This window comes from Pogona vitticeps, chromosome 2 (assembly GCF_051106095.1).
Source record: "Pogona vitticeps strain Pit_001003342236 chromosome 2, PviZW2.1, whole genome shotgun sequence".
Classification (NCBI taxonomy): domain Eukaryota; kingdom Metazoa; phylum Chordata; class Lepidosauria; order Squamata; family Agamidae; genus Pogona; species Pogona vitticeps.
This window is the reverse complement of record NC_135784.1, coordinates 209,450,191-209,463,112: the sequence shown is the minus strand read 5'-3', so window position 1 is coordinate 209,463,112 and position 12,922 is coordinate 209,450,191. Positions and strand designations below refer to the sequence as shown.

The 12,922-nt window shown below is 39.7% G+C and overlaps 1 protein-coding gene across 3 annotated transcripts in view; it reads right to left on the bottom strand.

Moving 5' to 3' along the window:
- Positions 1-11,197, bottom strand: part of LOC110077731 (PALM2-AKAP2 fusion protein) — a 125,548-nt gene extending 114,351 nt beyond the window's left edge. For all 3 annotated transcript variants that reach the window (XM_078384860.1, XM_078384861.1, XM_078384862.1), the window contains exon 1: positions 11,130-11,197. The gene's annotated coding sequence lies outside the window, so the exon portion shown is untranslated. The remainder of the gene's footprint in view (positions 1-11,129) is intronic.
- Between the last annotated feature and the right edge of the window lie 1,725 nt (positions 11,198-12,922).

Here is a 12,922-nt window from a genome sequence, read left to right as displayed (position 1 = left end):
GACAACAGAACTCTTAGGCATTCCTTGTGAGGTTCATGAAAACCTAATGAATCTGCACAAACCATCAGGCACACAGCAGAGCTATAGGGAAATGCGAAGGTCACCTTCATACGAGCTTTAAATTGAAATACAGTACCAGAATATTTAATACAGGTGTTAGAAACAAGCATTGCAATCTGATAAGAAACCGTCTTCAAGATAGGAGATACTGTACTGGTATAAAACCAATTCATTAATGAATAAGTTCTGTTGAGAACCTGTGGGCCATCTGGAGGGAATAGCCATTCTCTAGCCATCACCTTTAACACCCAGTCCTAAACAGGCTTTGAAAAAGAAAGAAAAAAGGTTCAGTAGAATTAGCAAATAAGTAAATATGCTTAGGGTAACAATCTTACAGACAAAATACAGTTTCTATTGCCAGCTGTAGCATTTCTTCAGTCTGTCCAATGGGGTGGGGCGGGGCGGGGGGGGGGGAAAGGATGACTTAAAATGTTTTTTGTTGCTGTTCACTCCTTAAAAATTAATGAAATCAAAAAGGTTAGAGCAGAAGAGACTAAATCAGACTAGAATGATTTGCCTGGCATGGATGTTTTATATGTTCAAGAATCCTGAAACATATATCGGGAAGAGCGTAAACATTCCATCTTCTACCACCTACATTCCAAAGTAGTATACACCAATTGAAGTAGGGTTTCTGATCATGTTATTTGTCTCTTTGTTGTCATTTTCGTAGCTGACTTGTTTATTTTAGACATGTGACCTGAAAGGGGAAAGCACATTTCCTCCAAGACTTCAGAATTGAAGAAGAAGACTAAATGGGCAAACAGCTGACATTTTTGTACGTTATTTTGCCTCATGTCTGAAGTCCACTTTGTTTGGATATTTAGTCCCAATAACAGTCACTATAAGTAAGAGAAGGGCCTGTTTCTCGTTGTAGCAGATTTGATCATGAAGAATTTAGATAACCCTTTTCATTCTTCTTCTCTGCTTTATTGCATGCATTCATTATACAGTATTAGACAAAAGTTCAGCATCAAAGCTTCTTCTAGACATGTACTCAAATGCAAGATAACCATCTAGATAATGGGTTCTCAGCCTGGAGTTTGGGACTCCCAAGGAGGATAAACAATGTTTTCGGGTGTGTGTGTTTATGTCACTATGCTTATTTTTGTTTATTTGTTTTATTTATAGGCTGACTTTCTCCTGATAAGGGGACACAAGACAGCTCATAATATTAAAAGGCAAAGAATTAAAACATAATAATATTAAAAAACAATTATCTATATGATAATTAAAATGTAACTGAATAATTAAAAACAAGTAAACATTAAAAACTATCTTGACTTTAATTTTTAGTTGCAATTATTTTAATATTTATTATATCAAATATGGTATACGTATTCCTGTTTTATTTTAACCCTCTTGGCCCACAGATACATAATTTCTATCTGAATCAGAATTGCAAGAAACCTTAGTTATTTCTCTACCCCTTGGAATGGATTTTCCATTTATGCATGCACATCACTCCTAGGTAAAGGTAAAGGTTCCCCTTGACATTTAGTCCAGTCGTGTCCAACTCTAGGGTGCCATGCTCATCCCCGTTTCCAAGTCATAGAGCCAGCATTTGTCCATAGACAGTTTCCGTGGTCACATGGCCAGTGTGACTAGACACGGAACGCCATTACCTTCCCACCAAGGTGGTACTGATTTATCTACTCACATTTTTACATGTTTTCAAACTGCTAGGTAGGCAGGAGCTGGGACAAGCGATGGGAGCTCACTCCGTCGCATGGATTCAATCTTATTACTGCAGGTCTTATGACCCTGCAGCCACAGAGGCTTCTGCAGTTTAACCTGCAGAGCCACCACGTCCCTGACACATCGCTCCTACCCCCTTGGAAAGAGCCATTCTTGCTTGTTTCTCTCTGGTCCTCTGCATCCACCTTTGGAGGACTGACATCAGCCCTTTGGACCAGAGCATTAGCCCAGCTCAAAGAGATTGGAATGAGGTGAGCAGGCAATGCAGGCTGGCAATGCTAACACCCAAGATGGTGGCAGGACTGAAAAGTTGTTGCTGCCATGACAGTGGTGCCTTTTGCTCCCCCTGAGGTTCTTGCTCTTCTGTGTGCAGCCATGGTGGTGCAGTGAATGGAGAGGGGACCTCAACAGAGAGATGCCTCTGAGCCCCACCTAAGTCACTGAAGAGGAAGACAAAAATACCAAAAAAGCGAGGAAGTAGGAATAGGGCGTGGGTGGGACCCATGGTGGAGCCTGTGGAGAAGGTGTTTAGTTGGGCTTGAGGGGGATGGGCTTTTTGGAGGGGAGGAGACATGAAGGAAAGGTCATTTCTACACTCCCAAAAATAAACTCACTTTCCTTCTCAATTTTTATTTGAGAGAGACAGGTTTACAGCCCCCCCCCCCCGTTATGTATTATTACATTAATATTAATATATTAGGGTAGAATTATATTCTGGAAAAAAAATCTATTTTAATACATTTTCTTTACCCTGTAAAAATGCCTTTTTACGTAAATGTGGCAGGGGTGTCACAGATTACCTGGCTATTATAAAACCAGGTCACAACTCAAAAAAGGTTGGGAAACACTACTCGAGATAGATATTAGTATCTTTCATTTAAACAGTACACCACTTCAGATGACAATATATTGAACCTCAACTGCCACTTTTGGTTTGGGTAAATAGGCAGCAAAAAGGCAAATAAAGTTACATGTCAATAGAAGGAAAGTAATGCAGCTTGGGACAGAAGAAAGAGAACATACTTTTTGGACCAAAAATTCTAGAATTTCTAAGGCAGGATAGCCATAGGATATTGCTATTTATTATGTCCTATGAACTAACTTTTGACTTATGGCATTATGGCAACCTTCACAAGGTATTTGAGATACTGTACATGACATCTTCAGGGACTGGTTTCCTATTGCTACCCTACTGACTTTCCACAGCCAGGCATGGATTTTAACCCATGTGTTCTGGGTTTTAGTCTAACACTCTGTGTTAGACTCTGTTACACCATACTGATCTTGGGGCACATGGTTTCTTATTAAGCAGAATTATAACTACCCTTCCAAGCTAAATGTCTACACCACAATGGGAAAATATAAATTTTTTATTTTATATTTTAAAACACCATGCTTATAAAAGTATGCATGGTGTTAGGAAATAGGTTAGAGAGAAAGTTTCCACACTTCTCAAAACAGTAGAAATTTGCATCCAACCTGACAGTTGCTTTGGGTTTGGGTGGGAAGAGGTTAATCAATTTAAAAAAGGAGTCGGGTTTTGAGATTTTCCCCTTCTTTGTATCTCTTTGTGAATATTAGTGAGCAGAAGAGGCTATCTTGTAGAGCAGCCATTCTCAACAAGGGGCAGATGGCCACCTGGGGGTGGCCCTGGTGCAATTGAAGGGGGCCACAGACTGAAAACCATTCTTCATACACCACCTTCTAAGGTTTGTTATGTGACTTATACAATCTTATTTTGGCCCATATTTCTTTCATATGGTGTTTATGACCGTAGCTAAAAAAGAGATTAAGAATGGCCACTACACACCATCTTCACTGCTGACCCTGGTGTCATCAACATTCAGGCTGCCCTTTGCTATGTTAAGTTTTGCATTCTTTTTCCTGTTGGCAACATGGGCCCAATAATGTGCAGCAATATTGGACCATTTCCGAGATTTTTGTACTGTGGATACAGAAATACAATACCCCACATTCATACCTCAGAAGATTTTTTTAAAAATATTGAATATTATGTTAATAACAGCTTTGTAGGTAGTTGCCATGCTCTTTAGATGCCAGGACTCCTTTTCAGTCTGCAAATTTACTCAGATAAAGGGCAATTACAGTTTCTCCTGCACATACTTTCTGTGGTCATGTTATCCATCTTCTCTTTCACCTGATATACTTGGAATAATAATTGCCTAGAAAGACACTGTCTGCAGTGATATTGATTGTCATTGTTCTCGTGTGTTTTTCAATCCCTTTGGGTGGATCTGAATTTTAAAAGGTTTTTGCACTGTGTCAAAAAAAATAACATCTTAAAAACAGAGTTGTGCATGGAAAAACCAACATCACCTTGATATATCTGAAAACACAGAACACATTGCCTTCAGCACATGTACACATTCAAACCAATTTGGTATGCTTTCTTCTCAACTTATGTTTGTACTGATTAACCTACAATCTTAAAATATCAAAACAAGGAAAAAACAGAGAGCAAGAGAATAAACTACAGAAAGCAGATTTTTATTACACTTTACTCTGGCAAAGTATTAGACTGTGTGTGTACCATTATGATTGCATGTCAGCAAAATGGCATACAATCCAATCGCAACAGAGCCTAGGTGCATGGCTGAACGTCCCAGTGCCAGAAACCAGCATCATTACATGACTGGCTACTGTTGGCCTTCCCTGACGTTGGGAAGACATGACAATATGTGGGAAAGGGAGCATGGTATTGCCATGGATTATTACAATCTCCTCCCTGGCCAACATCCAGCTAAAGTAAGCGAGTGTGGCATGCGACACACACAGGAGTGGGGAGCAACCTCTGATTGCCACAGGCATGGCTTCACCTGGTGAGTCCCTTAATATGCCTACATAGGAGTGGCGGGTGCTACAAAAATGCACAGCAAATGATAAGATCTAAGAAGGGAGAGAAGATGAAGACTGGGAAAGGGTAAGAATGCTGTGGAATGGATGTTTAACCAGATGTAGTACACAAGGGAAAGAAATCAGCTTATGGTGGGAAGCAGTGTGATTACAACCAGCATTTCTTTTGTAACCGAGAAAAAATGAGAGAAAGAAAGGAAGGGGAAGACTGGTGTTGCACTAAGAGTATAAACAGTTTACATTGCTATCAAGATTGTATAAATATCATATTTAATTTAGAGTGAAAAAATTAATAGTAGCATGACCACATTTTTTATTCACAGGAGACAGCGTTTCTTGAATATTGCAGTCTGCAAAAGATTAATTGTTTCCCTTTCTTTTTTTAGATCTGACAATGGATATCAGCTGAGACTTACAACATACTCCACATGACAATATCCAGAGCAATAGCTTGTTTGGGCAATAGTAACAACAACAACAACAATTGACTAGCAATTGCTGAATAATTCATTCAGTCCTCCATAATGTAAGGAAATGGCTTTGTATAAAAGAGAACAATTTACCGTGCCTTAATTTATTTAAAAAACTCTTTTTTTTTTTTTTTTTGGTCAATTCTAGGAAGCTGTTGAAGGACATTTATAATGCCTTTGTGTGAATCCATCTCATCAATGTCGTGAATGGAGTTGTGGCCATGGTCAGAATTCATATCATTTATATATATTAGTACAGCATGGGTGGGTGGGGAGAGACTGTCCCGTTGCTAAATCCAGTGACAATCTCAACTAGAATAGATCCATCAAAAAGAAAAGAATTTGTTAATCCCAAGTAACATATATTTCATCAATTTCAATGGGTCTACTCTAGTTGGAACTAATGCTAGGCTTAGGTCCTTGGCTATGTAATTATTTGATGCTGTCAAATTTATTGCAGTTTATGGTGACCCCCTCTAGGGTTTTCTGACAATAAATTGCTCAGCGTGATTTAAGCATTCCTCCTTTTCATGGTATTCAATGCAGCTTTTTTTCAAGGCCACATAAATGGCAGGGCACAGAACCCCCATCTGCCACCCACATTCTGGGTGATCTTAGCTTGCCCCTCTTCTTAGAGGCATGCTAAGTATTTGAAATCCTGGCCCCTGAAACCAGTCATTCCAACCCACGGAGGTATACTAGCTTTAACTGCTCGAGTCTAATGACTAGTAAAATTACGACTGTACACAGAAATTCAGATATGCCTTGAATTCATAGTAACTTCTCCAGTGCTCTGAAGTTTTCACTGAATGACATCTAAAAATCCATGGCCAAAGAAAGGGGAAGGCTGCTCATTTCAAAGGGTCCCCACGCCACGCTTATGATTTTTTTCCCTTTGGAATTCAGAGATAGTCAGGAGCAGGAGCAGGTGGCTTACATATGTGCAATCCTTTGGAACACAGTAAAATGCTTGGAGATCATATGATCTCTGTGTGAGAGGTTTTTCTTGTGCGTATGCCTGTGCATCTATTTCCCCTCCCCCCTTTATGACCCCTAACAGTCACTGCTTTGATTTCTGTTCCACAACTAAAATGACCGGCTGCATGCAAAGAAATTAGCTTAGTCTCTCACAAAGTGATTATTCCCTAGAAACAATAGCTGAGGCATATGTTAATTCAATCTTTCCCTATTAAACCGGTAAAAGGGCTAAAATAACTGCACAGCTGCAATATGATGTTGCCTTCACATTTCCTTCCACACGGAGCTTGCTTCCTCTTTGTGATTTGTTGTAGCTCACACAGTCTTCCAGAGGTGAAGGCTGAATTTGTCATTGAATGCCAAAGACTCTGAGGTGGATCCAGTCGCTAGTTTCACCTAGGGCAGACCCTCTGAATCAATTGCTGAATGACAAGTTAATACTTGTATAAATCCCACTGATTCAAAGAGCTGGTTTAGTTGGGACTGGGGATGGGATTTATCGATTTTCTGAACTATAAATGCCATAGTTCGCCATTCTGGGAGTGCTAGAGCCCACCCAGATGTTAAGATAATCAGAGAGGGCTTTCCTCTCGGTTCCAGCAGCCTCACAGGGACATTTGGTGAGGTCATGGGAGATGGCCTTCTCTGTCACTGCTCCCAGACTCTGGAACTCCCTGCCACAGGAAGCTGGTCTGGTCCCATCTTTGGTGTCCTTCTGCAAACAGGCAAAGAGATTTCCCTTTTCAGTCAGGTTTTTCTTTTGTTACTGACTGTTTAGGAGATGGTAAATGGGATGGTTTATATTTTGTTGCTTCTAAAACTGTTTCTCATAATACTTTTACCTAATGTCTTAATATAATGTTGTTAATTCTTCTTTAATATTAGAATAGTTTACTGTTTTTAGCTTTAATACTGTGGTTTTAATAATGTAAGCCAACTTGTGTCCTTTTTTAGGAGAAAGTTGGGAGTAAAAATATTTTAAAAAAATAAAATTTACCTCCCTTACAAATTTGAAAAAATGTTAGGTAAAAGCATTATGAAAAACAGGTCTAGAAGCAACAAAATATAAACCATCCCATTTACAGTCTGCTAAACAATCAGTAATACCTGCAATAATCTGTACCATGGTATTCTCAGTTACTGTGTATAGACATGAATGCTTAGAAACTGAAGAAAGCTAACAAGAAAAAATGGACTAATTCAAAATGTGGGGCTGGATGAGAGCTTTACAGATACCATGGAAAGGTGCTAATGAAAGGACCTTGGGGTGGTTATTAATTCATAGAGTTGCCATAAAGGTGACTGGTTTCTCCTTCTTCAAAGGATCATTTTATTCTTTGTTTTACTTTTGTTTTTCATCTTGTTCTTATTATAAATTTTAATATATTTGTTTAATGCTTTTTAAATATTGCAATAATTGATTATCTGGTTTTAAACTTTGTTTCTTTTAACACTGTAAGCCAGCTTAGGTTATCTAGGAGAAAGGTGGCATATAAACAGACAGACAGACAGAGGACTGGCAACAGTTTGTGAGAAAAATGGCAAGAGGATCCCACCTCCCACCTGTGTGCCCTCCCCTTTATCCAGGAAAAGGAGCAAAGTCAAGTTGAACAGCAGGAACTGGAAGATGCCAGAGGGGGAAAGAAAGACAAACTGGGAGGAAAAGACAAACCGATTTTGTAAGAAGAAGAAGAAACGAAGAAAAGATGGTAGAGAGGGCAGATGAATCAGAAGAGGAGGGATATAACAATGTGGTGAAGGGAAGGGGGCAGAAGAGTCTGGATGCATGAAGAGTAATAAGAAAGGAGAGAACATTTTGCCAGAGGGGTGGGAATGGATAGAACTGGCAAATCCCTGGGCTGGGGAATGGGAGAAGCTGATGGTGCCAAGGGAGGAAGCCGAGAGAAGTGTTGGGAGAACCCTCTCCCCATCACCAGCAGGGGATTCCAGACAAGTTTTTCTTGGGGGAACCCCAGGAGACAACTGGCACAGAAGAGTGGTGGAGGCGGGAGGCCATGCCACTGCTGCCAATGTTGCTGCCACTGCAAGGGAGAGACCCTTGGGCAGATGAAGGGAAGAATACTGCTAGAATGGACAAATGTTATTGGAACCCCTTACTCACCCCATTGGAGAGAGAAGAGACTGTACCTGTTGAAGCTGTGCCTGTTGCCTCTGTTGGGCCTTTGTTAATAAATGTTTATTTATTCACAAGATTTTTTTAACCACGCCATTACCAATGTCAATAGTTTAAAGAAAGAGGATGACTCTTGTGTTGTTTTGCCGCTGGGGGAGCAAGGGGGAGGGGGGGTCACTCAGGAACTCTCACACAGTGTAATAAAGTACATCACATTCCCCCCTAATATGTACTACAGTATATTATATTTTTTAAATCTGACTTATTGAACTACTACATGAGTGTTGTGGGGGCCAGTTTAATAGCAAAAACACAATGTTCTTGTCATGAGTTTATTTGAAAAGATGGTAAATTTTAGAGCTATGATAACGGGGGAACAAATATTCAAAGTCTGTAAATGAATTTAATTTGCTTAACAGATATTATGAAACAAAAAATACAAAAAAATTAAAAATCACTTCCTATGCAGATGGATAAAGCATTGTATGTGCACTGCTGATCATGCATGGTCTGTGAATCATATACTAATCTGCTGCTCAAGTTCCGGCTGCTGGTATATAAATTCATGGTTTCATTTCAGTACTTAAAAAAAAAAGAAAAAGATTTCAATCCCTGGCATGCCCCTGAAGTTGCTACACTATTCTGTTTGTTTTCTCTGCAATGGTGTTTTGCTGATTTTGCTCACATTGCATCAGGAATAACACTGAGTCAGCTTTCCTATTTGAAAGTGTTGCCAGTATAATTAAGCCTCCTTATTCAGTAAAGGATCTTCATTAACAAGTGAAACTTTCAGAAAAATAAACAAACAAGGGAAATCCTTTTTAGCAAAATAGCCCAGCAAAGCCCAGTTGTATGAACATGCTGAAGTTTCAGCTTTTGTTTACTTTTTATAATGTCACTCAGATTATTCTCACTAATTTGAAGATTGATGGGTGGCTTTTAAAAATCTACTCCCAAAAATCTAATTAGAAAACCTTAATGGGTCTCAGAGATCCCATCTTGCCCCTGAAAGACATTTGCCTTTCATTTATATTTATATGTGATATGTATTTGCTTTTCATCAATATTTGGTGCTGGTGGTGGGTATACATATGTGTGCGTATGAGAGAGTGAGCAAGTGAGTGACAGACAGAAAATGTTCTACAGATGTTCTGCAGAAGCAGCAAGTGTTGCCTCTTCTTCCAGTTGTTCCACCCAGAATTGAAAAAAAAGCAGGAAAATGTGTTCTCTAAGAATCTGATGGTTGCTGCTGGTTTTTCGGGCTGTTTGGCCATGTTCTGGAGGTTTTTCTTCCTAATGTTTCCACCAGTCTCTGTGGCCGGCATCTTCAGAGGACTGGAGTAGGAATTCTGTCTGTGTTCTGGTGTAATGTGTGGGATCAGAACAAAAACCTGATCCCACAGCTACAAATATTCAACAATCCCACAGAGACCAGTAAAACGTTCGGAAGAAAAAGCTCTAGAACACGGCTAAACAGCCCAAAAACCCCACAACAAAAAAAGCAGGAAGATGTTTATGAACAGTTATGTATATATTCAATGCTTGTTCTTTAACAGTTTTTCTCATTGTTCCATCACTTCATCCAGCTCTCCTGTCTTAGTTCCCCTGCTTTTCTTGTCCTCCTCCTTTTTCAGGTTCTTTGTTTTTTAACTACTGTATAACAATGATTCCCAACCTTGGGTCCCGAGATTTCTTGGACTAAAACCCCCAGAAGCCTTCATCATTAGCTGTGCTGGCCAGGATTTCCATGAATTGTGGTCTGGGGACCCAAGATTGGGAACCACTGGTTTATAACTATCTTCCGTGAGATGTTATCCTCAAAATGTGTTGGGTTACAACTCTCATTATCTCCAAACATCAATGACACTATGTAGGGAGGTAGTCTTACATATATTGAAAGAAGCAGGTTGGCAAACTCTGTCTTAGCTCTCTCTCTTTACCTTGTCTCTCTTTAGGATCAGAGCAGCTTGCCTGGTGACATACAGTATCTGTTGTACACAGCTATGACAGTTCAGTTCTGCTTTAGCTGCCATCGTTTTGTCCTATTAAATCCTGGGATGTACAGCTTTACGAAGCAAAGGAATGTAATGCATGTCCAATGTACTTAGAATTTTCTGCTGTAATTGAAGGGACTGGGTAGTAGAGCTTTCTAGCAGATAATACTAAGGATTTCACTAACTACAAAACTAGAATTTCATAGGATGGAATGACGGTGGTTAAAGCAGCACCAAACTGCAGCAACGGTGTAAAGTATATACACTCACAGCTTCCTAGAAGCAACCAGCTCAGCCAACTGGCTTTCAAATTGCCCAGTACTTTCATAGCTATTTCTGCTGCAAAACATACTGTTGAGAAAGGCTTTTTGTTTGGTTCTTTAGAATAATTTTTTCTTTTTGTATTTGTGTTTTATCAGCACCTGAAAGTGCTCACTGAAAGATTAATAGTAGCAGATTAACTGTAAGGAAGACACTGTAGTCTATTTGCTTATTTTGGTTATACAATGTACTGCAGCTGTTTTCTATGGACAGTCTCAAGTCCATTCCCCTTTGCATTGTACGGGATTTATTGCTACTGACACATACTCTCTTTTGCAACAGGTTGAGGGCATGCAGTCCAAAAATAGCTGGAAATCCACAGGTTGCCAACTCCTGTTATTACAATGTTTTGTTCCTATCACATGTACCCCCTGTACAACCTGTACACATTAACATTATAGATTAAGATTAAAAACATTATGTCAACCATATTTCATGAAGGACCTCCTGGTGGCACGCTGTTCCAAATCCAGATTATAATACTATTTTTTTGATTTCTTAGGTAGAAACAAAAGTGGCTGCATTCTATCCTGGCTATCATAAAAAGAAATCAGGAAGAAATGCATGCATAGATTGACAAGAAGATTCAAATTAACTCACCACAGCTGCCACGTTCACTTCAGGGCTTTCAATTATGTCATCAGACCATACATTAAAATCCTTTGCTTCTGTGAAGAAACACATAATGTAAAGAACAGTTCTAATCATAAATCACAATGGGGAAAAAAACCCTCCCAAACCAACCCAAGAACTGAAATTAGTTGTACAGCAAAAGAAAATCTACTTAAATAAGATGAGCTCAAACTCCTAGTAGCCCATGTAATGGCTTCAAAGCAAAGCATGGCAATGGTTCCTTGTAACTTTGTGTTTTAATTTTTTTAAAAATGTTTTAATACTTACATACCGCCCAATGTAGTGACAAGCACTACTCTGGGAGATTAACATTAAATAAGAAAATCAGCTTTCCCAAACCAAACACCACACAATCGACACACTCTACCAACACCAATAAAAATTAAACCAAAGATTAGAAACCTAAATAAAACCTAAACAGTGGTGGAACAAGGCAATTCATATCCATAATTAACTCAGGGGGAGGATTTGCTTGTTTGCTTGTTTGACTGTTTGTTTGTTTGTTTATAAGACTTCTATCTCACCCATGTAGTGGTGAGCCACTATACTGGGAGGCTACACAAAACTAAACATAGGTATAGAAGAACATTTAAAACAATAATCGTAAGAAGAAATACAACCCAACAAAAAAAACCAACAACACCATAATCTAACAAACATTACCTAAGTCACAGGACGGCAGAAATAAACATGATTGATAGAACACAAACCAGTTAATAATTGACATAAGGCTGTCAGAAAGATACCAAGAAAATTATATTAAAGAGGAGTGAGGCTTTCAAAGGCCTGGAAGTCTTTAAATGCTTCCTGAAACAGTTTGGTCTTTAACACCCTCTTGAAAATTGGGGGCCTGGGGGATCTTTAATGGGAGCCCGTTCTACAGGAATGGGGCCACAACCAAGAAGGCTTGGTTGCTAGTAGAGGTCTTCTTTGCCTCTCTTGGTGTGGTAACCCATAAGTAGAGATGGGGGACAAATCACCATTTTGGCGATTCGTCCTGCTTTGTGATCTGTCAACGTTGATGAATCACGAAGCACGAAGCTTAAATCGACGAATCATGAATTTATTTATCAGTTTGTTGGGGGGGGGGGCGTTAGACAACCAGAGGCTAAAAATAAAACTTACCTCCCCAACCCCGCAGCCTGCCCCCCTGCCCCTGTTGCCTCCCTACTTTGGTGGTGGCGGTGCTCCCACCACCCCTCTAAATATGGAGGGGCATAAATTGCATGGACATGAGCACTGCATGGATTGAATTTCTCCACAGTCACAGCCATGTCAAAACATGTACAGGCAATATCCACATAGTATGGGGGAAAAGAGGGAAGTGTACAAACTTCAAAGCTAAGATAAGTTAAAATTTTTAAAAAGAAACCAAAAACCCTAGATCAGAGAATCAAACATTTAACCATATCAAGTTAAAACTGGCAGGCTGAATGTTTCCCTCCCCCTCCCTTCACATTAGTGATGTTAATTTCATGCTTCTTTTCATCAGGCTGGGCTGCAGCCTAGCCCCTGTAGGGCAGCTCAATCAGCACTCTCTAGCTGGGCAGCTTTTGATCTGCCCCTGTGTGCTCGCTGGGTTCACTTATGTTAAGCGCACTGCTGACTTATTTGTTTCCTTTGATTCACTGGTGATTTCAGCCCTGAATAGTGCTTTGGACCGGTTGATGGAACAGCAACAATTAGACAACAGGAGACAATAGAATGGAAACAAAGTTGAGGTAGCAGGCCGTCTTCTCAAAGGCAAAGCAAATTCCAAA